Here is a 23,346-nt window from a genome sequence, read left to right as displayed (position 1 = left end):
CTTGACTTCCATAGGTTCAAGAGAAGTCCATGCAGGTACTGGCGTGAAAAGCCTCCTCCTACTTTCCCGTCATCCATGGATATTTGGCAGTGGTCTGGGAATTTCCATAAAAGGTCTAGTCGTTTTTGTGACGACTGGCTTGATGTAGTCCACTTTCCTTCTTGCGTGATCGAGTTGGATGCTCAGGCATATCGCCCTTTTTATCAGATTTATTCTTGTCCCTTCCAAAGTGAGTGTGAAACACTGGCATTTTTCCTGCCGATGAGTAGTGTAGTCTCTGATTTCGCAGGGGCCAAAGATAGGCTTCTTTCATCCGTATCAAGATTCTTTTCAGAATCCAGTTTGCTCTCCTTCTCTACAGTCCTAGTCCCTGTTATAATGAGGAAAGTCATCACTACAGACTGCAAAAGTTTCGCTTTGGATAGAGGTTTACATCAGTGTTGGATGAATTTCATTGGCGATACACTAGAGGGCGCCGCGGTCAGTTCGAGGGAGGGTGTCGTCAATGGGACAGTCATATTGGTTCCTGGTAACGCTGACATTACTATCGATAATTACTATTTGAAATATTATTGTTACTATTATTATTAAATTATAAATTAATTGTGCGTGTTAAATATACATATATATATATATATATATATTATACGATCTATCAGGTGAGAAACACGGGAGAAGTTAAATAAGATAACTAAACAAAAATAATAAAAAGCACAGATGAAAAGAAAGAAATATTGATCTTTATTATTTTACAGAAGTGTGACGTTGAAATTTTTGGCCGTCCAGGCTCTTTGCATACGATAGGACGGGCACGCTAACGGGTAACACTGAACCTATCAAACGTAATGGAACCTTTGAGTGAGTTTAAAAGCCAGAAATTGGTTTGGACAAACCCTTTGCTTTTGACGACAATCTGAAATCAATTTAATTAAAAAGGTATTGGCAAATGGCCAACAGAAAAACGATAACTTACGCTGCTATAGATAAAGATAGTAATATAAATAAAAGCAAAATATAGCCTTTTTTATGTCGGCTGTGCACACACCTACCGAAGAAATGCGGTGAACCATATTCTAAATTAAACTCATTAAAATCCTGCGGAGCAAAACTCGGTTAAGAAAACGGGATATAATATCATTATTGTTATATTATTAATAGAGGGCTCTTGAATGGTTCCCAGGGTTCCACTGGGACAGATTAAACATGGTAACAGATCATTTGTCATGAAAAAAGAATGCCGGTGTCTAACTGGAAGCTCTTCCGTATCAATAGATAAAGCTGCTGGGTAACTCAGACAACTCTACTATAGAGTATGATGCGTTTAATCCGCCACGATTGATAATGAAGCTCTTAGTTAGTCCGCAACAGGCCCGCGCACTGCTTGAAAACATGTGTAGCTTACGGATAAGATCAAATGCCAAAAAGTACAAAATTTTATGATTAATCTGCCATTTTTGGCACACAAAATCCATTTCAACGAGGGTAAACGAGTAATAAAGTTTCAGTTTTCGGGAAACAGAGTGCTACATCTGCCATAGCGCTTATCGAAAATGCTCCCTCAGACCGTGGGCAACATGAGGAAGAAAGAGGACACAGGAGGGCGTCAAGGCAGCGGAAACCTGACGACGAAGCATAGAGCGACGCTACACACCAACATAGATCATTCTATCGATGCTTTTACTGTGCCAAACATACAAATGGTATTAAATATAGTATAACATTTTGTCGAGCGGATACTCTTACGGCGGCTATGAATATCGGAGAAGATCGATCCAGTCGGGCCTTGGATACGGGCGACACAAAGGACATTGTGAGCCTGATACACGACACGTCCGCTGAGCTAATCCCTCCTTTTTCGGCTAACCAATACAGCGATGACCATCTAGACTTACATACGTTGCTATAATAAACAGTTAATACGTGAGGATAACGACCATCACGCCGTACTGGTCTGCTTGCTTGTGTGTAAATTGATAAAATTAAGTAGAAAGAAAAAAAACCTCCTTTCATATAAATAAAGACGTTCAACGAGTGATTTGAGCGAGATTTGGAAACATTTGTGGCTATGCCCGTTTAAATAAGCGAATTTTGATGCTCTGAACGTTCCTAATCGGCTGTCAGCCGCTTATGAACGTTCAGAGTTATTATCTCACAAATTGTTCTGCCAGTACGTGTTACTTGCCAGAGGAGTTTCTATAGTGCGGTAAATATGTAAGCCTGCTGTTTAACGCGAAGAAAAGTGCATTGAATCTATAGGCGTTACTGATTATGTAAAGATTCTATTACATTTTGCATAAGGTTTCCATGGAGATAGGAACTAGGGTCCAGGACGGGGAGCACCCTCATTGAAGTTTGTGCCTACGTAGATGTGTATGGCACAGAGTTTACATGGCCATTCATAAGTGAGGGCTGGCTCCCTTCTTGAAATGAAACAGCATGCAAATGGGGTGGGTTACGTTTGTATTTTAGCGGCTTTTCAGGCGTCAGAAACTGCTCGTCACGTTTGTCGTCACAATATTTTGGCTGACGGGAACTTGGTACTTACACGAACACAAGTGGGAACGAATACACTATTCTACAAATGATGATGAGATATATTTGCGTAGGTGTCTGAGATTGGGGTAATCTTGATCGGAGTGCTTTCAGTCTTATTCGACATTTCTCTGAATAATCGGTTGATGATCGGTCGAGTTCCAAGTGGTCTAATTTATGTAGATTTGAGTAGAAAATTTCGCTATATAAATCGATGATTCGAACAAGGATCGAGGTAGGCGTTAATCAATTGAAAAAAAATAGATTTCATTTCCAGTTTAATTCAAATTCTGTATTAAGTTTATTATGAGATATGAGAAATAGCCTATAAAGCCTATATATTTCTAATTGGGCTAAACTCACGCTGGACGCTACCAAATCTAATTAAGGTGTTGCAGTTTTCTATAAGATTCTCCGATTATGGCGTTCTTAATACTAATAAGGCAATGCCACTTAAACTTAAGTTACTGAATTGGAAGCAGAGACAGGTGGATATATTTTCCTGTGCAAACAATTCCTGTTATGAGATCTGGGTCTTCATAAATGTTTGATAGGTCTAATGAGCTCGGTGACAAAGGGTTTTCCAATTGTGTTTGTGAATCCGCTCAATTTTCATGCGTTTTGATTGGATATCATTTGTGCTTTGCTTTCGTAATGACCAAATTTGTCTCGGCCTTTCATTTTATTACTTTTTTTTTTTTAGCTTTACTGTATTTGTACGTAGAGATCAAACTGTGCACTTTTATTCAAGGTTGAGTGCTACCTTAAGTGCGTGCATAAGTCAAAATAACCAACGCTCCTGCAATCGAGGACAGGCCAGCTGTCAGGCTTCGTTCCTTTGCAACCTTCCTGCCTTGCCTTGTTTTGTTCACTGATGTTCGACCGATGCTTGATAATGTCATTTATTTGACGGAGACATCGTGTACAACGACAAGAATGCTACCTTCTACCTTCATGATGTTCTAGACACCGTGCGTAGCAAGAATTCCAACACCGAATCATCCAACGAAGTTTTTCTTCTGTGTTCATTCTCCGTTCGACAGATAGATAGATAGATAGAACCCCAGGCTGGCTAGAAATGAATGGTAACCTACGTGGTTGTTGCTCAAGCTCGATCGGGGAGCATCGCCACACCTTGTTATCGATAAGTGCAGTAATTCAGTAAGTTCAATTGAACTTGAATACGTTCATGTAATAGAATCAGGCTAAATATCGTTGCATAAGCTGTTAGGGCGCCGAAATCCTTCTTGGCTGGTTTATGACGTATCAAGTTTGGCCTCTGATTATTCCCGTCATGTTCTCCGACGTGTTATGATCATCTTATTATATAACATGCTGTACCTAGCGATTTTGCTACTAACTATTGACTGTATTGTTTTGGTAACCATGGCACAAACTTACCGCATTCAAATGGTCTCTTTCGCTAGATTGTAAACTCCGTAAGGTTTAGATCACAGTAACGATACGTTTGACTTCTGCTGCAACATAGTGAAAAGTCACAGTATTTACATCGTTTTCATCATGCTACAACAAGTGATCTTGCTACAACAAGTGTTTAGAAAAAAAATGTGGGAATGTCGTTTTCTGAGCCGCGGCATAAATGTCAGTCAGGAACAACTTAAAATGGAGTAAAATAAGGCCCTTATATCTAAAACTGAAAGCTGGCTAGGTGACAACGACAAACTGCTATAAACATTTTTGTTTGATATATAGACAGAGCTTAGTCTACATCAGACGGAGTAGCCTTCGATCATAAATCCATATGATGCTAAATTCTGAAGCAGCGCTTAGCAATGAAAGTGGTCGGATTAGATATAATGACCTTTTTGCGAAAGCTTTTTTGACAAGGACGGAGGCTAACATTGTGTTTGAAAACAAAAACGGCGAAATTACGTGTTTATACACTATTGTTGCAAGTATCAACCATCTGGTTTCAATAAGCAGACATAGTGACAAGTGCTGGTTCCAATAATTCTATGAAAAACGGTGCGCAAAAACAATGTACTTATTGTTATTTTAAATGGGCCAAATATACCTGTGATGTTACTGTGGGGGGAAATTTAGGAACTTGGGCGTTATGCCAGACCTGATTTGATTATATATTACCACCAAGTTTTAAACAAATTCGAAATGGTTTCAGCAGAAATATATCTAGACTTTTCGAACAGCATACTTACGGGTAAGAACACATGTTGTTTTTATGAAATATCACCGCATCCAGTAAATAATCTATAGCACTGACGTTAGAGCTTGTTCCTGAAGTTAATGGCGGGCGAATGAACGCATGGTTCAATTGCAGTGAATCTCCAAAAACATCCATCGACCAGACGAGGTACTTATATGAAGGATTCAACATAAATATCCATCTATCACGGAATCGTTGCCGTCGTCTCGGTGCCTATGAACGGTATTGCGTGAGTAGCAAACATGGGAGCTGTACTCAATTTTCCCGATGCAATTTTCTTTTGATATTTGCAAAGGTTGGCTGCATCTGTGATCTGCAAGTGTTCTCTGTGTACACGCTCGGGCAGCTAATGAGGCAGAATGATAAGTCTATCTTGATCTTATTATAAATTTTTGGACTCTGCATTTTTATATGCTTCAATGTAATAGTGCTGTATCCTCTAAGATGAAGCGGCACCATTTCGTCCCCTACCAAAAGGGTCCCTTACAGTATCCTAACCCTTCCTGTTACGGCCTCAGTTGTTGAAGCCCCATTTGCGGGCCTATTGAAAAGCTATGATTGTTCGAATTTCTTCGACTGGCGGAGCGTGAAGTAGGACAGCGCGGAGTTCTCATACGTCCAACAGAAGCCAGCATACAAGCCAATGACGGCGACAGATGTTGAAATTGATGTAGCAGCGTTCAAGATTGCGGTTGTCTCTCCTAATACCTGCATCCAAGCGAAATACGTACTAGCGTGTGTGTACATCTGTAAGCGTAACGCACATGGTAAAGCAATGTCTAACGCATTCGTTTTGACTGAACAACTATTGAAGTTAATGACGCTTGACTGATGTTGGATGTACGGAGCTAGTACGTTCAGCGACCCCGGTCACGGCAAAGGGATAGTTTAACGTCGGTAGCCAGGAACGATAGACACGGCCAGCATTACCGGAATAAGTGCTTGTTTTGCAATAGCAATTATAAAGGCTTGGGAGTATTTTAGTCCGAATTGGATAGAGATGTTCGACGCCGGGGGTTCAATGCATTTGGGGCAGCACTAATATAAGAAAAAATTAGAACTTTCTGAACAAATGTTTCGAAAAAGGCTTTTTTTTTTTAATCTATTGCAGAGAATATGCTGTAAGTGAACAATCCGCCTCAAACGGATAGATACAGTGGGTTTGGTGTATGGTCCAGTATGGCTCCATGAACTACGTGAGCACCTGACACGTTTTAATCATCAGGAAAACAGAGCCTACGTTACGTAATTTCTCTTTTCTATTGCAGACCTTCCTTTTTCTGAATAGATACTCAAAATAAACATGTATATATTAAAAGTCGACCCTAAAAAAAGCTCTGCTAATATATTTTGTCCCTGTTAGCCGGAAGTTAGCCTAAAACCGGCAACAAATAGGACCTAAGGATATGTCAAAAAGTCCACGTCGTAGACGCCAACGATATAACTCAAATTAACCAAGCGAGGCCGCATGAAAGAAGCGAGGCTAAATCTTTTGTTGACTATTGCGTATATTTAATGTGTTATACATGTCCATATGGCCAGCATTAATGTTTCATTGAAGGTTAATTAGGACGAGAGCACGCATATTGTTTTCTACTAGGGAAATCGTGATGGGGCAGATATGGATAGAAATAAATGGATGGGTTTGTTAATAACCTTCCTTTGAAGTGGTATTACAGTGAGTCGTCAATAGAGTGTTCAGCAATTCTCCCTGTACGAGAACGAGTGGAAAAAACCCAAAGCTATGCTTTCTAGTCTTTATTCGTGGTGTTTTTAGTTACTTAATAACATAATAATTTAACTAAGCTTTTAGTTTTGAGATGCTGAACGTAGATCAACGTAGCGATCTTTATGTTTGCATACTGGACAAAAATCGCAAACACGGTATAATAATAATAAACTACTTTAAGAATAAAATAAACTAGTCAGTATAATAGGTTATATATTAGGTGTCCGACCGTCAACTATTTCTAATAATTTGCCTGTACGAAAAATATATCTCTAAGCTTTTTCGACCGCCTCTTGACGAGAGATTTGCCTAGGCAGGTTGTATGGGAAAATTACAGGCTTTTTATCAGTTTTTTCAATGTTTTTCATCAAGTTAGGCTAATGCTAAAAAACAAACCTGAGTGGATTGGCTAACAGTGCTGTTACTTCTGTTGTTGAGGTGCGCCGGACCGGCTATACGGTTAACTCCAGAGCCGCTGGGGTTGCAGCGATCAAAAGTTATCCTCGCTTTTAGTCTTATAAGCAGTAAGTTGATATGTATGCCCACATAAGTGTACATATGCTACGGCGCGTCTATAACAAAGGACGGATATTTCTGTTATTATACTATGCTTCTTTTTAGTCCTGTGTCCTTATATAAAGCATTAGAAATGTCGCTTAGCCAATGACAGGTGTGACAGCTACTCAGACTCTGTATAGCGTCGTACTAGTGCGTAGAGCAGAAATATTCTCTATTCGTATATTTTCCGTATATATTCTATATACGCATGCGTATATATAAGCTACGAAGTGTTCTAAATCAATAAGGTTGGGATAAGGAAAAAAGCATGTTCCTATATGTGCCCCGACTGTGCCAGGGATACCTGAAGTATCAATTTAAGACGAAACATAGAAAACAGTGTTAGTGTTTTATATTAGGCTAGCAGATCTCAGCGATGAGTAAATTAAGCAGTAATTAAAACATAACCATTAACGGGACAAATGCGCTTAAGCAGAATAGCGTCATATTTTCCCCTGCCGAATCGTCGAGAGAGAGAGAGAGAGAGAGAGAGATCCCGACAAAACTTTGTATCTGTGAAATCGCTTATGTTTATCGGAAGTCTCCTCACGTTTTATTGCCTCTTTTGGTGCGCATCCTCTTATCCTCTCGAATGAAGACCCATCCTCAAACTCTGTGGGGTAACGGGGGCGAGAGGGTGGCGTCGGGGATGTAAGCGATAAAGCGTCATTTGCGTTCATCAAAGTTTTGCGTCGTTGTAGTGAAACGCCAAAAGAGTTAGGCCCAGTGGGCTCTAGGTTGGCTGAACAGCGTTCGAGAACCGATCGCAACAGAAGCGAGAGGCAAATAATGCTGATGAGCATCCACGAAAGGAAAATGCCCTCTTCCTGTTTACAGCTGTGTAGGGACTCCAATATTCCCACGAGTGATTTGAAAAATTTGTCAACGTCATGCGAGCATACGTGCTTACGCGTGTGTTACAAATAGTAGGATCAAACGAGCAGCGCTTGAATATACTTGGAAGGTATTCAAGAAATATATGCAAGGGCTTGGAATCGGCAAACAGGCTTTCTTTCATAAAATGCTCGACAAAAGGCCACGGACGGATCAACATGCATTTTAAGGGGCTAGGTTACTAACCGTGATCATCAACGTGCTGCAACTGCATATATACGACAACGCCTATGTGTATATACGTATAATTCTCGCATCCACTATACAAATTCCCCAAACTAGATGAATCAAAAAATTGAATTAATCATCAAAGAACGAAGGATTCTGAGATTCTGAGAAATTTACTCGACTGATGACATTAACTGACAGAAAGGATCTGTGGCAATTTCAAAAAAAAAAGATTATGATATTTCAATCAATAAGATTTGCTACATTTATTAGAAAAGATGGTTTCGTTGGCAATGAATGTACCACATTTACAACCGATATCCATACCTATAGTCGTTTAATATCATACCCACAAAAAAACAATACCAACAATGATGGCACACCCTGGCCAGAGAAAACGTTCAAATAAAAGGATAGAACACAACAGAACTAGACACTTGAGTGCCGGCCTCGTCCTGCATACACTATTCCACTATAGACTTTAGTAGAATTTGAACACAAGCCAAATAGCGATTCAGTGATTTAACCGAAGCAGAACACTGATTGTTTTTTTTTTCCGTCAGATTAATATTAGGTGACGAGCGGGCAGGCGGTACGAACTGGGCGCTAACCCACACTCGAGACGCAAACAGATAAATCTATCCTACTCGTAGTCTTCCTGTTCGTCTCAATCTAACCATATACATAAGCCTAACAACTCGAAATCGAACAACCCCAGATCCCCACCTCTAAATTTATCAGCCTCCAAACCCAACGACTCGATCAATCTTAACTCCAACTATTTTGAATCCAACGACTCGTTAATTCCAACTATGCCAATATTTACTATTGTTTATATATAGCGTTTTTGCGAAACGACGGCCTAAGCTGTGAAGGGCCAATGTCTTGGACCAGCCAGTGATTATGTAAACGGGTTGAATATTGCAGATTTGCTCGAGTATATTGGAAGTGTGGAAACAGCATCTCATAATACCTATACACGTGCTCAAAGATTCAGATTTGACGAACTCGAAAATTTATCAAAATCACTCGCGAAGCCATCTTCTAGTATAACAAAAGATATATGTAACAGCAAATTCTGTATCCAAGCAAAGAGTGTATTATTTTTATTATAAAAAGAGTTTTGCCTTTTGCGCCTCGGCCATCTCCCTGGCTAACGCAGCAACGCTATGCTTCGTCGATAAGTAAATCGTGTTTTCGTATATGCTCCGATCATAACTCTATATGGCTAAAGCGAATAAAGACAAAAAAAAGCAAGTGGAATATATCGCCCTTTAGGCAGACACAGTTTTGAACGGGCACAGCATCCAAGTAACTTACCTCAGATCATTTTATTGGTTGGTGCAGCGAGAGGAGCCGCTAATCGAAATGGTCAAAATTGAACCGCCCGCTTCATTTTTCTGCCGGACTGAGTTCATCTTTAGCTGTAAGATGAGATTTGCTAAGGCAAAACAAGGTACAGGCTCTCAAAATGTTGTCCTGCCTCTCATCCAGGCATTTTGCCATGTGACGTACAACACATTAGGTTGTCACGCACCGCCCGCAACAACAGAGAGGTTAGCTAATTTACCGCTCTCAATAAATTGCGTCACGGTTACAACTCAATTGCGCGTCTGATGTTTGGACAGAGTGTCCATTTTGGCACGTATTCGAACAACGGTAACAATTTTGTTGTCTGCTTTGCATCTCTTTCTATTGTAGCAGAAAAACATATGTGGCGTTGTAAATTACCGCTACCCTTTGACGAAGCGACGTTTTCCTGGCAAATGAAGCTGGGAGACAACAGAAAAAACAATAGGGGATTAGTTTTTTATGATATGTGCATAAGTTGTTAGGGAATTTTATGATACTAGTGCCCGGAACACTATTGTGAGCCGTGCTGTGTGGGCGGAGAATAGGCGATTGAAGCAGCAAGCAAATATTGATCGACACACTGATCGCTTGCCTGGCCACTGTCGAGGTTAGAACATTGGCATGCATTATAGTTAAGAACACTATAAAAAAAGGTCACGTACGTGCATTGAATAAGTTCATCATCCATCATGGAGCTGTTATCTTATTATCCAAATTATATCTATTTATTATCCAAATTAAACCTTCTAATTAGTTAATGTACTCTGATCGTAGTATATGCTTTTCAGTTTATTATCTTTCGTATTATGTCGACTGTTTAATCATCAGAAGTACTACCACTGTACTAATAAGATATATAATCCATAAAATAGTGTCACGTAATAACTATTCCTTAAACCGTGTGAATTTTAATAATTTCTGACCTTAACCCTTCGTGATACTATATATCCACGCTGAGCTGTCTTAAGTCTGAGGACATCACCAGTCCATATAACGAAAACCTCTAAGGAGTAGACAATGGCCGCTACGGGACGAAAGCCATGATCTCTACTGAAAGGACTAATCCTTTTACTACCATTTTGTTGGCCTATTTTTTTCATTGACCATTTTGTTGGAGTTTGTAAGTTTATATGAGCGCGAACGCTTCACGATAGTCGTATGGGATAGAGCAAACAATGGGATTCTTAACTGCAGTGGACTGTTCGGCGACTAAATTATCTCGCGGATAAGCGACTTTTTAAAATTTTAAGGTGGATTATACCTTGCCGTGCATCAGTATGTGTGTCATACAAAACCTACATGCCTAGAGAAGGTCTGGGTTAATACTTGCTTGTAAATAAACAAATACCGTAAATAATACCCCAAGTTGTATGCGAGCCTCTTGTCCTAGCGAACACGCCTTGTGCTGGATGGAGTGAGCCTTCCTTTGCAACATGTCAGCCCGACTATCCGTCCAATATAACAGAGGATAGTCCTTTTTGCCTGATGAGGAACTGGTTGAAAAAACGGGCTAGCTGTCCTATTGGCTTTATTTAGGACCGTATCCATAAAACGGAACCGGAAGGGAATGCTTGCAGAAGTAGCGTTCTAAGCTGAGCAAATACGGCCTGATCAACCATTTTTACCATAGAAGAGTTTTCGTTGGTTTGTCGAGAAAGAATAGATCCGTAGAAAAAATGTATTCAAATTAGTAGTAGGCCTGTTTATTTCGACCGCCATTTATTTGTAGAAACTTGCCTATGTTGGGTGTTTCGTAATTCGCGCAGAACGACCCGTTAAGTTTTTCAAGATGCGGAACCGATTGATCTAAAGTGAGGTTCTGATCGTTGCATTATCTCAGTGGCTAACGGCTGATAGCCTGATTATCTTTTTGATCGATCCATCGACTTTCTAGTTGCCTTCCATTTTCGGGAATCTATTGAGTGTTGTCTCAGTGTCTCTTTTTTTAGCTTCTTCAATCAGGGTTTTCACAATAGTTTTGCATGTGCTTTATAAGCGGATATTTTTTTCATTTTTTTTAGCTCCCAATGGCCCATAATGTTGAGTTTATGGGATTTCGGGTTGAATTTGTTTGGGACGGCCTCAAAGCTAGATTGTGTTTCGCCCTCTTTAAGGGCAACGGCCGTTTCGCTACCATGACGATGTATTGTTATTTGGTTGTTTCTAACTCCCCTGCTTATCGTCAGTCTGATGTAATTCTGGTATACCACCAAGGCTTTATGATTCTTTCTAAGTCCTTGTTTTTCAACGCTAAGTAGGTAGATCGAGATGGCTTCCCTTGATGTCACATACAGAGTTGGTTGTTGGGAACTCCTCAGACCTTCCTGGAGACGCGCCGCCATTAAAGACATCTCGGCAAGTAACCACTCTCATGAATAACCCTGACAACTATTTGCCCTGCAGCGGTAGCATTTTCTCAGCCAACTTAGTGGCTATGCGCTATCATGTCTACGCGTATGGCTTGGTTCGCAGTGCCCTCCAGAGAGGCTTTTCGAAAAGGTGCTTATCCGTGTGGCCTTGTCGCCCTTGTATACACGCTCTGCCCAGCCACAGTTGAGGAGAGCTGACGCCCTATGTTACTACAATGTTTTTTGTTTGTGAATTTGTTTTCCCTTAAATCTGATCGTAGTTACTTCAGAGTTCGTCTAGCATGCAAAGTTTATCATCCTTGTAGGGCCTAAAGTGGGTCTTGTTTCTGCATAATATGGTACGTCACTCTGCCAGTTTGATTCGCTTCACCATGCAAATTACATCACTGACGTAATCCCTGATCTTATTCCCAACATTCCTTCTATTTCTTTTTGTAGAATGTAGCTCCGATAGTTTCTTAGTCATATGAGGCACTGCGATATGCACGCGTTCGATGCAGACTTTCTTCCAGACGGAATTCCTTGTTGCTGGGCGGTACAGCTGGGTAAGTGACACTACACCCTATGCCATAAGAGATTCCATCGAAATAAATTAATATAGATATAAATAAGTTAACGTTGAACTACATATTCAATTAGAAAATCAGACTAACAATATAGAACAACACTTTTTAGTAACTTTGTTGTAAATGAAGTCCACTGCTTAGAGAACCATTAATACTAAATAAGTTTTAAATCAGATATGACCAGGGCGAACTTTAGTAAGTGTTTACATACATTTTTTTTAACTATATATATATATATATATATATATATATATATATATATATATCATACTTATATATTATATCTGTACTTATAAAGTGACTGGCTTTCATCAAAGACTGATCAGTTTAGAAACAAAGGGATCGTTTAGTGCTGAGAATTGAAGCCAGTGGACAATGAACCCATCAGCATTCCGTCACCGACAATAGTTCTTATTCTTATTCGGTCCACTTATTCCTCGAGCGGAAATTAGGCCGTCGAAGGCCGTAGAGAAGCTAAGTGCACCTCAATTCCGGCGACGAAAGATCGGGTTGCTCTAGTAGAAGCTTAGAGTAAATCGAAAAGTAAATAATGCGTTGCTTGCCGCTAAAGATGAGGCTTTTTATCCATGTGTCACAAACATTGACGGACCAAGTCCAGGATAAAGCGAAAGTTCGTAAGATGTACATTCAAGGTAATATGTTCAGCTATTACAAGCAAGATTTTCGTACAGAAAATATCGTCCCCACCTGTCCCATTCGGTGGTAGTGCCGAAAGGATTATGCCGTAATAAATACTAGTGCTCATATTTGCAATAGATATCAGGTAGTGTTTGTTGCTATGATTTGTGCCCGAAAAAAAAAACTGGTCAATGCAGTATCGTTCGAAATATCTCGGATTTATAGGCAGCAGTCGACCGCACGCCGTGTAGTTACTCGACATCAGATTTTGTTTTTACGGCCTGGGTCGAGAAAAAACAAAGCCGAGCGATATCTTCAACCCACATATTTCAAAAGTTAAAATTACTGTTATTCCGATTTCTTTAACGAAGTCTACATATACAGTCGATTGTCGTGGACAAGCCATAGATTACGGGATTAGCTATGAAGATTATATATATACTTATACGTGCTTCAGAGCGACGTGATTATTACAAAAATGGTACCCAAATAAGGACCACTGAGCAATACAAGCAAGACGACGGAACCACTAAAGTTATCGAATTGCTAAAATCAGGAAACCTTGAAATTTCAACAGTCATCGTTGTCTAGACCGCACGAATCGTTGTCAGAAACTACGTTCTGAATGGAATTACTGTTATATTCATCAGTATTATGCCATCCTCAATAGACATAAACGCCGATCCCGTCAGCACAAAAGCTTGTAGTGATCAAGATAGAACCGCACGCAAGCCATGCACTGCGTACTAGCCGTGTTTTACTGCACGGAAAATTGTTACGTTGGAAAGAGAAATAATCTGTACTTTCATATCCTCAAGACAGTGCCATACGTGGCCCACAGCTGACTGTTAATTAGTTTTTAGTTAGGGCTATCACCTCGTGGAAGGCGCAGATGATCGTAGTTTGAAGTAATAGATATTGATTAGATCGATGTCCTAGTGAGCCAATTAGATGATACATCGGGAAACAAACACTCAAAAAATGAATTCCTTCGGGTGGTATTTAACTTAAAGCAGAAAATAACTGAATTAAATAAATAAAAGCAATAAAGTATATTAAAAACCAGTGGTTAAAAGTTACTCCCGTCACCGGCCCTTCACTCCGTTGCAATGTATAATGTATAAATGTTTGATTTCATAGAAAGCTACGAGTAAACTTGTGACGTCTAATGAAACACAGTTGTACTAGTACAACCGTGGGCAAATGATGCTCATCCGCTGATAGCAAGGGTCAAACTATACGTGACAATCATACAGAACTAGTAGCGCAAAAGGACAGATAAGTTATAAACTTAGGTTTTGAAATTCAATCCAAATCAATGGATCGCTTATCTTCTGTTCGTTTGTTGTGTCTAGTATGTAATGTAATTTGGGCTTATATCAACAAAATACAAGCAAGACAGGAAAAAAAGATACGATTTCGGCTTTGCCTCATTCGTTTTCCTACGTTTCCGGCGAACAAGGTCTATGCAAGACTCCTTGTTTTAAGCGGGTAGACTACTTTTTCGCTTTGATGATCTCCTATATGAACCGGGGCATCCGAGCGAGGAACGACGCAGACCGGGTTAATCGTGTATGAATTGGGAAACGACATGGGTCCGGTATCGCTGACATTTTTCCTTTGTATTTCACGTGCTTTCACCACTAACGGCAGTGATGTTAGCGGGAGCGAATTTCCGAAGTACCGCCGGGGCAGCTTTTATTGGAAAAGCGATTCCGATATTGGCTTGGATTTAGTTACGATAGGGAAAGAAAAATAGGTTCGCTTTTTACTTGGCCCGATCCGAAGAGCCACTCAGAAGGACTTTTGTAGGTATATATCATGTTTTGTCTGTGAAGGTATTCGAGCAACTGGAGCTACCCGTTCCATAATAACTCCATCTTACCCTGCGCGTTCACACACGTCGATGTGAGGATAACCGCAAATAGATGTGCTTGCCTTCGTGAAGAAATAATAACCGTTCATACCGTTCTCAGCCTAATCGAATCTTCGCACTCCTTAACAATCTGAGGAACAGGTCCAGACTGAAACGAGATTTCAGAATGCTAAGAAGGGAGCTAACCTGGTGACTTTTTTCCTTCAGTACTGAAATTTCTAGCAGCAATACTGATCTCGTTCATATGACGGTTAGATACCATCAGCTCATTTTATTTAAATCACCTTGTATTTTAGCGTAACAAAAAGAGCGTACAATTTTTCTGCAGCGCAGACTTGTCATGGGTTTTATAGACGCGATAGCCTCAACGGCCTATCCTCTGTCCGAAGGAGACTAGAAGTTTTTTTCTATTATCACTGTTATAATTAATATGGTCCGTGTGCTCGTCCTGGCCCTCACTGACTTCAACGAATGAAATCCCCGTCAAGAGGAATAAGCTAATTTAGTGTCGACTTTTGTCTACGTTTTCCTTTTGCTCGCCCAATTGCAATCGTTTCGAAACAGTCGAAAAGTTTCCTATAGTTTAACTATTCTTGTTCGTTTCGGCGGATGACGGTAGGAGAAGCAATTTCTGCGAGTGAGCTGTGTACAATAGCATGAATCCAATGATTTTGACCTTCTTCAGTAGAATAGAATTCTAAAAACAAAACACTTGGACATGGAATTGTGTTGGCTTTATCTAGCATGGCACAATGAATCACCGGTAGGTGTTTCCACGAGCGAAAGGGCACTTTTTACGGTAACGCAATTTAGCTACGAAACAGAACCTGAGCAAGGGCTGGCTGAAGCGTCTCTATTTAAATGGTTCCCGTATTGGTCAAGTGTTGGCTACCTGTGAATAACATCAGCGTTTTGAATCCATTTCGAACTAGTCGAGATAAACAGACAAAATAATAACGAAAATCGAGATAATAAAGTACATGTAGCAAAATATTAGTCGACTGATGACGATAATTAGTACTATCAACGTAGAATTGATCTAGTCATTGAAAGAGCATAGCTGTTTCATAGCCTATTTCAGAAAAAAATTTAGGCCATCGAACCTTTCCTAACATTAGCTCGATACCGCTACAAGAGTAGGCGGCATGTTCTATCTGATTCCAACGCTATTTTACACACTCGTTAGTCGTGCATAAAGACAGTAAAAGCATAATTGAATATATAATTATAACTACTTAATGAGTACACTGCTAATGAAAAGTACTGCGATTTTTCATAGCACGCCGGGGAGGATTTAACTAAACAGCTCGTTCCTCAGCCGTATGAAGAGCAGGCCATTTTGTCTGAAGTTCACTAAGTGCGTCGTCCGGTAATGTACTTCGCGGATAGTTCATCAAATAGGAAACGATAATTTTGTTGCATTACGTTGCACGTATATGGGTCGAATTCGAAAAATAGCTAAATCAGACGGCTAGGGCTTGTATGGAACGCACTATGGTCATCATTGTAGAGTCCTGTTTTTATTCTGTTTCGCACAGTAGACCCATGTGTTCCGGTCATCTCATTATTGTACGACGGTAGTATTAGTAAAATCACTCTAGGAATGTCGTTTGTAGGATACTTAGAAGTTGGTCCTGAAGTTTCGCTAAAAAGGCTAGTAACAGTAATGGATTGGGCTACCAAGAAAAGTTCTCATAGATACTAATGTACCTGAGGTAGTGGAGCAGAACGGCCAACAAAGGGGATATCGAAAGCACGTCAAGCCTGTGATTTTTATTTCGAACGTCGCTGTGGTATGAACGTGCACCTCGGGCTGAATCAGGCCGAAATCAACACATGAAAGGTCGTCAGAAAGAGCATGTCGTCGAAACTAAAGTACTACTACTACTACTACTACTACTACCACTGTAGCTACTGTGCGAGTAGAACGTTTGTACGAAAATTCAGAGAGAGTTTTTATGTGCTTGCTTTGTGTTTCACACTGGAATCCTCCTGCTTAATGGTACGCACGCAGGTCTACTGCGGGGAATATTTAGCTGCAGTCGGAGCTAGCTTGTTTGCATTTTGCGATTCGTACATCGCGCGATCTCAATCCGAAAAACTTGAAACGAAATGTTTGAAGTCTGTTTGACTTCAACGAGAAACCTTGGCGTCTGTTTTGAGTTCTAGGACCGGCATTGGATCGCCGTTAAGCATTCCATCAGACAAATGGCTGGCTTCCGGCGTGGAACGACAAGTGCGTCTGAACCCGGGTACAAACCTAGACCATAACATGTCCCGGAGATTAACGGGCAAACATGTTACCTGTTAAGCTATGACGAAGGGTAGTGGGCGAGTGACGTAGCCTGTCGAGGCTGAAATTGTTTAATACCTACCGCGGATAATATCTGTTATCTTTCATTTTTCAATATCTAAACTCAATCGTAGATAAGTCTAATCTTTAGTTAGAATGCCAATAACAACTATTTACATGCAGAAAGCCGCCGTCTCGACTACTATAGATCAATTGGACACTGGGACGCCGTTACTGATCCCTTTTCACTGGTGATACCGACCATCTCAATCGAGACACTGGTGTTAGCGGTAAAATGATTTTAGTTAACTTTATACGGTACCAACAGTGCGTAGAAGGCTAGAGACAGTCGAAAACGCGCCGTTCTGTCGAAGAAACGATGTGTCGTCCCAATGATTACTTAACAGGCGTTAATTCCGCCATGCGAGACGACAATAAACAATATATAGCATTAATCGATGTTATAAGCCCATCGAATGAATGGCACCACTTTAAAAAAAAAAAAAGCGCATGACGGCGAATTGTTATGTAGGCTCAGCTAGTAAGCCTTAAAATTGCTACACAGAAGTATATCAACGACCGCTGCCGTTCTGTTGGGTCTCACCCAGAAACAGGCGGTCAGTTAAAATGTTCGAAAAAGTGAATTTTTCCATTACGTGACGTTAATTCTATCAGAGTTCGTTAATTCTACTCGAAATCAGAGATTATTGTATGATGATTTCTTCGTCACGTTTCCCATTGTCAACCGGTTATTCATACATGGCAAGTGATTTTTTTCTATGATTATAAATTTCGCAACGACGCATAGATCCGTTTGCCTACAGAGTCTCTATCCAACGTCCAAGAGAATGTTTCGAAATGATTGATCGACGTGTTCTAAAACAAGCAGCGTGACCGTTATTGCAGCAGTGATAGAGTTGAAGGATCTCCCAGTGCAACGATTCACGCCTACGTATCAAACGTCTGAAAGCCTCAGCTAACAGCGTCCTCACTGGCGCTACCGTTCAAGTCACTAATAACTATACCAGCTGCTTGAAATATCTTGTTAAACTTACGTACATAATGGACTAGATACCTGGAGACGCTTGCGCTGCTTACTCAAATTGTACTATGTTTGAGTAAAAGGTACGGCATATTATACAGGGAAGGGAGGAAGGAAACTTTCGTTAGACGGACGCAGCTACGTTTTCAATGACAAGACCAAAAGAATTCTTTTTTTCAGCTATAACGGAATCTTCAAACGGGGGAAAGTAAAGCTTACCACCACGATTACATAGGATGTTTCTGAGTGAAGTCAACACTCGGTAACGATTTTCGCTAAGTTGACAGACAATTCTCCGTCCGAAACCGTTGCAACTAAGCGTTTGCCGACAAAACCTTAGTTCATTACGATAAACTACCAGTGCTATACGTAGAAGGATTCAGAAAAAATGCCGAAATGTTTATATCGTCTTTATAACTACTCATATCCACTTCCAACTCAGATTCCAATTCAGATCCACAATCAACTATGGTCTATAAGGGTTTTTCCAAACACTCATATATATTGAGCTACAGTCATCTATTAACTTACAAAGCAATGTATAGTTATAGTGGAACGACGCTCTGTAAGAGATGAGAAATAAAGTTGTAGGAATTGTGTTATAGCGGAACGGTAGACGCATTGATGTAGACCGGTGAAAAAATCACACTCAACATAGGTCACATTGATCCAAACTGATACCGCTAAAAATCAAACGCGTCAAGGTAAGGCGCGACTGTATATACACACAGTACCTTGTATATACACACACATATATAGAAGAGATTCTATATAATACGATATAATATGTACAATGAGAGATTCTGACAGAGATAAATATTTATAGCTCAAAAAAAGAAGAGCATAAAAATAACAGCACATATTAGAGATAAACATCTGCGCGTTTAGGTTCATTGTTGACTTTACGCATCATATCTTCACTTGGAGAAAAGCTTGAAAAGGTTATTGACCAAAATGTTGACGATATAACGATAAATAGCTAGGATCAGGCTAGCATTAATCTTAGTTCTAGGCCTACGGGCCCTGCTTATTATGCAGGTCACAATATGAATTGGTCGATTTCGTTCAGGAGAAAACCTACCAAACACAAAGCATCGTCGAACTAGTTCATCTGAATACGTTTAAAGCTGGCGTTAAGGTGCAGTTTCAGAAAAAGGTGGCATTGTTTATACGCGCGAATTTCCTGCGCGAATTGTTCAATTCGCTCGAACTGTGCGATAGGTAAACTCCAGCCCTAATGGGGCAAAACAGACAACTAGATTTTTGACGCGTATTGATATTCCGTAGAGGAAACAGCTTTTCAATATATCGTGACTCGCATATTGCTAAAAGCATGTCGGTTTCCCTTATCTGTTTTCAGGTACATATGTTTAGGAAAATCCCGATAGGTACGGTGCGACTCCATACGGTAGGTCCCTTGCCAGGAGTCTTACTCAAACGATAAGCTTCGTTCACTGATGGATTCGATCCCTTTAATTGAATTGATAGAGTCAATTACTCGACTTTTGTCTAACCGTTAGTGGGCATGTCAATGCTTGCATTAAAAGTTACCAGTAACGCCTGACAAATATCAAAGCATGATTTTTCCTTTCGGTTACATCTTCACACCCTCCATCTGTCGGGCACACCATCCGCACGTGCGGCATACAGCGTCGTTTCGTTCTTTACGAATGAGGGTGGTTGCTGGATACATCGTAGATTTCAGATTATTGCCTCAAATGTACCGTTTCGAAGTAGGTTAATCCTGTATAACATTGGAGAGGTGCCGCTTGATTCAACGACTGTAGATACATGACGATGATTATTTTTACTACTTTAATAAAATGATCATCTTTTACTCCTATCTTCACTTAGGATAGTTTGTTCATTTGCGATACGATTACGAAGATCGCGAAACGCTAAGAGGCACAAACGTTCCAAGATACTAGTCAAATATCGACACACAATGAGAACGCTTGTTTACTATTCTAAATACTCGTGCCACGATGCTTAGTCAGCTGTTGGATTTACGGTTTGTTTACGATTTGTTCCAGCGAACAAAAGTCAATAAAGCTTAGCATAAAATGGGCTCAGCTTCATCAAGGACAGTATCAGGATGCCGGGTCGACGCATCGATATCTACGCGCAACAAATCTCCTTGGGTCGAGCTATAATACTAAGCTACCCTTTTCGTTAAAATTTGAACGCCAACCACATACTGGGCACGTTGCACCGGTGTATGGGAACATATACTGCGATAATAGCACTATCGTACTTGTCAGCATACACGTCTTTTTGTTCTAGCAATAATAGTAGAATTCTTATCTACACATGATATATATTGGTAACGAGCGCAAAACGCGGAACACTTATTAGATAGAATTAGGAGTAATACGACTTAGGCTCAATGGGACAATATTATGAAGATTTCCCGCACATTTCGCTTAATCTTCTCGGCGTGTGTACGTTTTATAAATGCATGAACCCGCAACTACGATACTACGGGTACAAAACATTTATATATGCCCTTCGATTCTGACGTCTGCCTATCCAGCTGGTGTTTAGCTACATGGTGTTAGTTATAATTTAATTTTTTTAATGTTAATAATGTAATTTTTCGTTTTTGTGCGAGCAATATTGAATAAATATGACAGTCCGACTGTCTTAATGAAGTGTACTGATCGGGCACTAAGTTAGCCCCCTCTTAAACAGCCTGAAGCACTGGATAACGGCGATGCTGCAGAAGAGGTAAGAAGAAACGCCATAAGGCTGATGCGCAAATAACTATAAGATTAGGCAAAACTGACATATATACATATTTGGCCGACCTTGTCTTTTGTAAATATACTGATTCGCTAGTCACGTCTTCTTTTCACCAGGGTTCCAGTGTGTTGGCGTATTTATGCAATCATTTCTGCGTGACAGCCGACAGCTGCAATTCGATAAATCGATAAAATATCGATATTTATTGGGAGGCTCCTTTTCCATAGCTGTTTTGCTGCGCTTTTTCTTTTTTTTTCTTATTCTATAACAGTAGCGCGCAACCGTTGGATTCATCTGTCAGAACAAACAAGTTACTGGGTTACAAGCCAGTAACCCAGGTCAAGAGCGTTGGCCACAACAGGCCAATGTCGAAGTTCAGGCTAATTTTGCATCTCACCGATATCATTTAATGTTATCGGACTATAAAAGCAATGTTTACTATTATTAATTCACTAGATTAGAGGTGTTTTCCTCGAGCAAATGTATTGACTTTCACAGCCGACAAATACGACTCCGTTTTAGTGAAACGTTTAAAACGTCTTACGGAAACGCTTCTATGACTAATGCTACGGATTCGAGCTTAGCCTGTAAGCGGGCAGCCTTTCAAAAATGTTTGATTCAGCCTTTCCTATTGTTAAGGGACGCGGCAGCACTAGCCGGCATCATCCTTTCCATCTGCTATATCTATTTATTTCGCTACCGCGTTACTGGGAAAATTGACCAGGACTTCCGTAATTCAAGCGACAACTTACGTACCTAAATCGGAGTATCTGACGTTCCGGCCACACCACGCCAGCACTAACGATACTCCTAGCAGCTACCGGCCAGTCAACTTGGCATCACCAGCACCGTTGTTCCCTTATATCGTCATCTATTTCCGTTCACTGCCAATTTTTTCCTTTCCCATTCGTATCATTCACCTACGATGCCAGGGACGTCCGCCTGATAGCGCCGTCCGCTAAATCCCCTACACCCTTTTTGCCCCTCGTAGCAACTTACGATGCCAAATAGAACCACGGGACCACCTGCAAGTCCCCTTCGTTTGCTGTGGAACAAACGAGCGCATGACAACTGTGACGAATAGAACTCTTTGTCGTTTCGGCTCTGACTATGTTGGGAAACGGATGCTAGGGGAAATGGCGTCTGGGGGGGGGGGCTGGCGGGTGCAAATGGAGAGCAACGCAGAGAGTGCATGAGATAAAGAAAAAGGGGGAGGGAAAGGGTAACGAGAAAAGCTTCTCGGTGAGGTAAAATGTCCTCGCGAAACTTCTTTTTATTGTGTGCCTTTAGTGGGCTGACGAGAGCGTTGACGTCAGCTTGAGCTTACTGTGGCTTGCAGCTAGTTCACATTTACGAGCTTATAGCGAATGCGTACAGTATGAGCGGAAACACGGAACGAAACCATCATTCCATGGCATACTGTCGCTTAACTGGAATAATCGAATAGGTAAAGACCTACGGTTAAGAAATACAGGGAGTAAGGATGCATCTTAAGGAAAACCTTAAGGGGGAAAATGGCTTTTTTACTCAGCAATTCTTACGTACTACCGGAAGCCGCCTAATCACCATTATTTGTCTTATATACATATATAGAGAAAGGGAGAGAGAGAGAGAGAGAGAGAGAGAGAGAGTTTCGTATTTTTCCCAAATACACGTTTAGATAGTCATAAATATTTCAAACTTGATGAGAAATAAACATAAACATATCAACATAAAAAAATGCTAAGAAACAGCTAAGGTTAATTAAAATTTTCGCCAAATCGACAACACTGCGTTTGCCGTTTGTACATTTTGCAATTTTTTGCAACACAGTCACTACATAAAACCCATGTTAAAAAATTGGTGTAAGAAAGCACTATGACATATATAGACTTCTGTCAGTTTTTTCAACACTCAATATACGAAATAGGCTAGACTTCCCTTGGCTTTAAGGGAAAGAGGTCCAATCGTTCTTCCATTCGAATGTACATTTTTTTTTCGTTGAACATAATTAGTATACAACTAGAGCCAAACGCAGTTATAATACGATGAGTCACAGTTTTGCCGGAAGATCGTATGCGAATTTGTGAAGCAAACGATTTGTCTCGTTCACGAGTTGTCCATTGCAACCACCTGAAGAATATGACTCACTACGCCTTGCCGTAAGCAGGCCCTCAGATGAGATACTACCCCTTTCTCCTTGAAATGATAACAGCAGTGACCCGAAATAAATCGGTGCTTGCTTTTAGCCGAAAAAGGATCCTGTACATATATATATGCTGTCTGCCTCAAACTGTATATAATGATCCCTCTTCTATATGTGTGTACTACGTCAGCAGACAATAGGGCAGGTGAAGGAACGAACAACTGGTGAAAATAACAGACAAATTCTTTGTACGTCTATTGATGCACGTATCTACA

The 23,346-nt window shown here is 40.5% G+C and overlaps 1 long non-coding RNA gene across 1 annotated transcript; it reads right to left on the bottom strand.

Annotated features, from left to right (window-relative positions):
• Nucleotides 1-954: 954 nt before the first annotated feature.
• LOC111245766 (uncharacterized) lies at nucleotides 955-21,761 on the bottom strand. The gene is made up of 6 exons (XR_015321607.1): nucleotides 21,703-21,761; nucleotides 9,387-9,838; nucleotides 6,843-7,018; nucleotides 4,710-5,425; nucleotides 3,934-4,010; nucleotides 955-3,666 (listed from the first exon to the last, which is right to left on the bottom strand). It is a non-coding gene; the product is annotated as an uncharacterized LOC111245766 (long non-coding RNA).
• Between the last annotated feature and the right edge of the window lie 1,585 nt (nucleotides 21,762-23,346).

This window comes from Varroa destructor, unplaced genomic scaffold (assembly GCF_002443255.2).
Source record: "Varroa destructor unplaced genomic scaffold, Vdes_3.0 BEIS01000002.1, whole genome shotgun sequence".
Lineage (NCBI taxonomy): Eukaryota > Metazoa > Arthropoda > Arachnida > Mesostigmata > Varroidae > Varroa > Varroa destructor.
The sequence above is the reverse complement of the archived record's forward strand: the minus strand, read 5'-3'. Positions and strand labels throughout refer to the sequence as shown.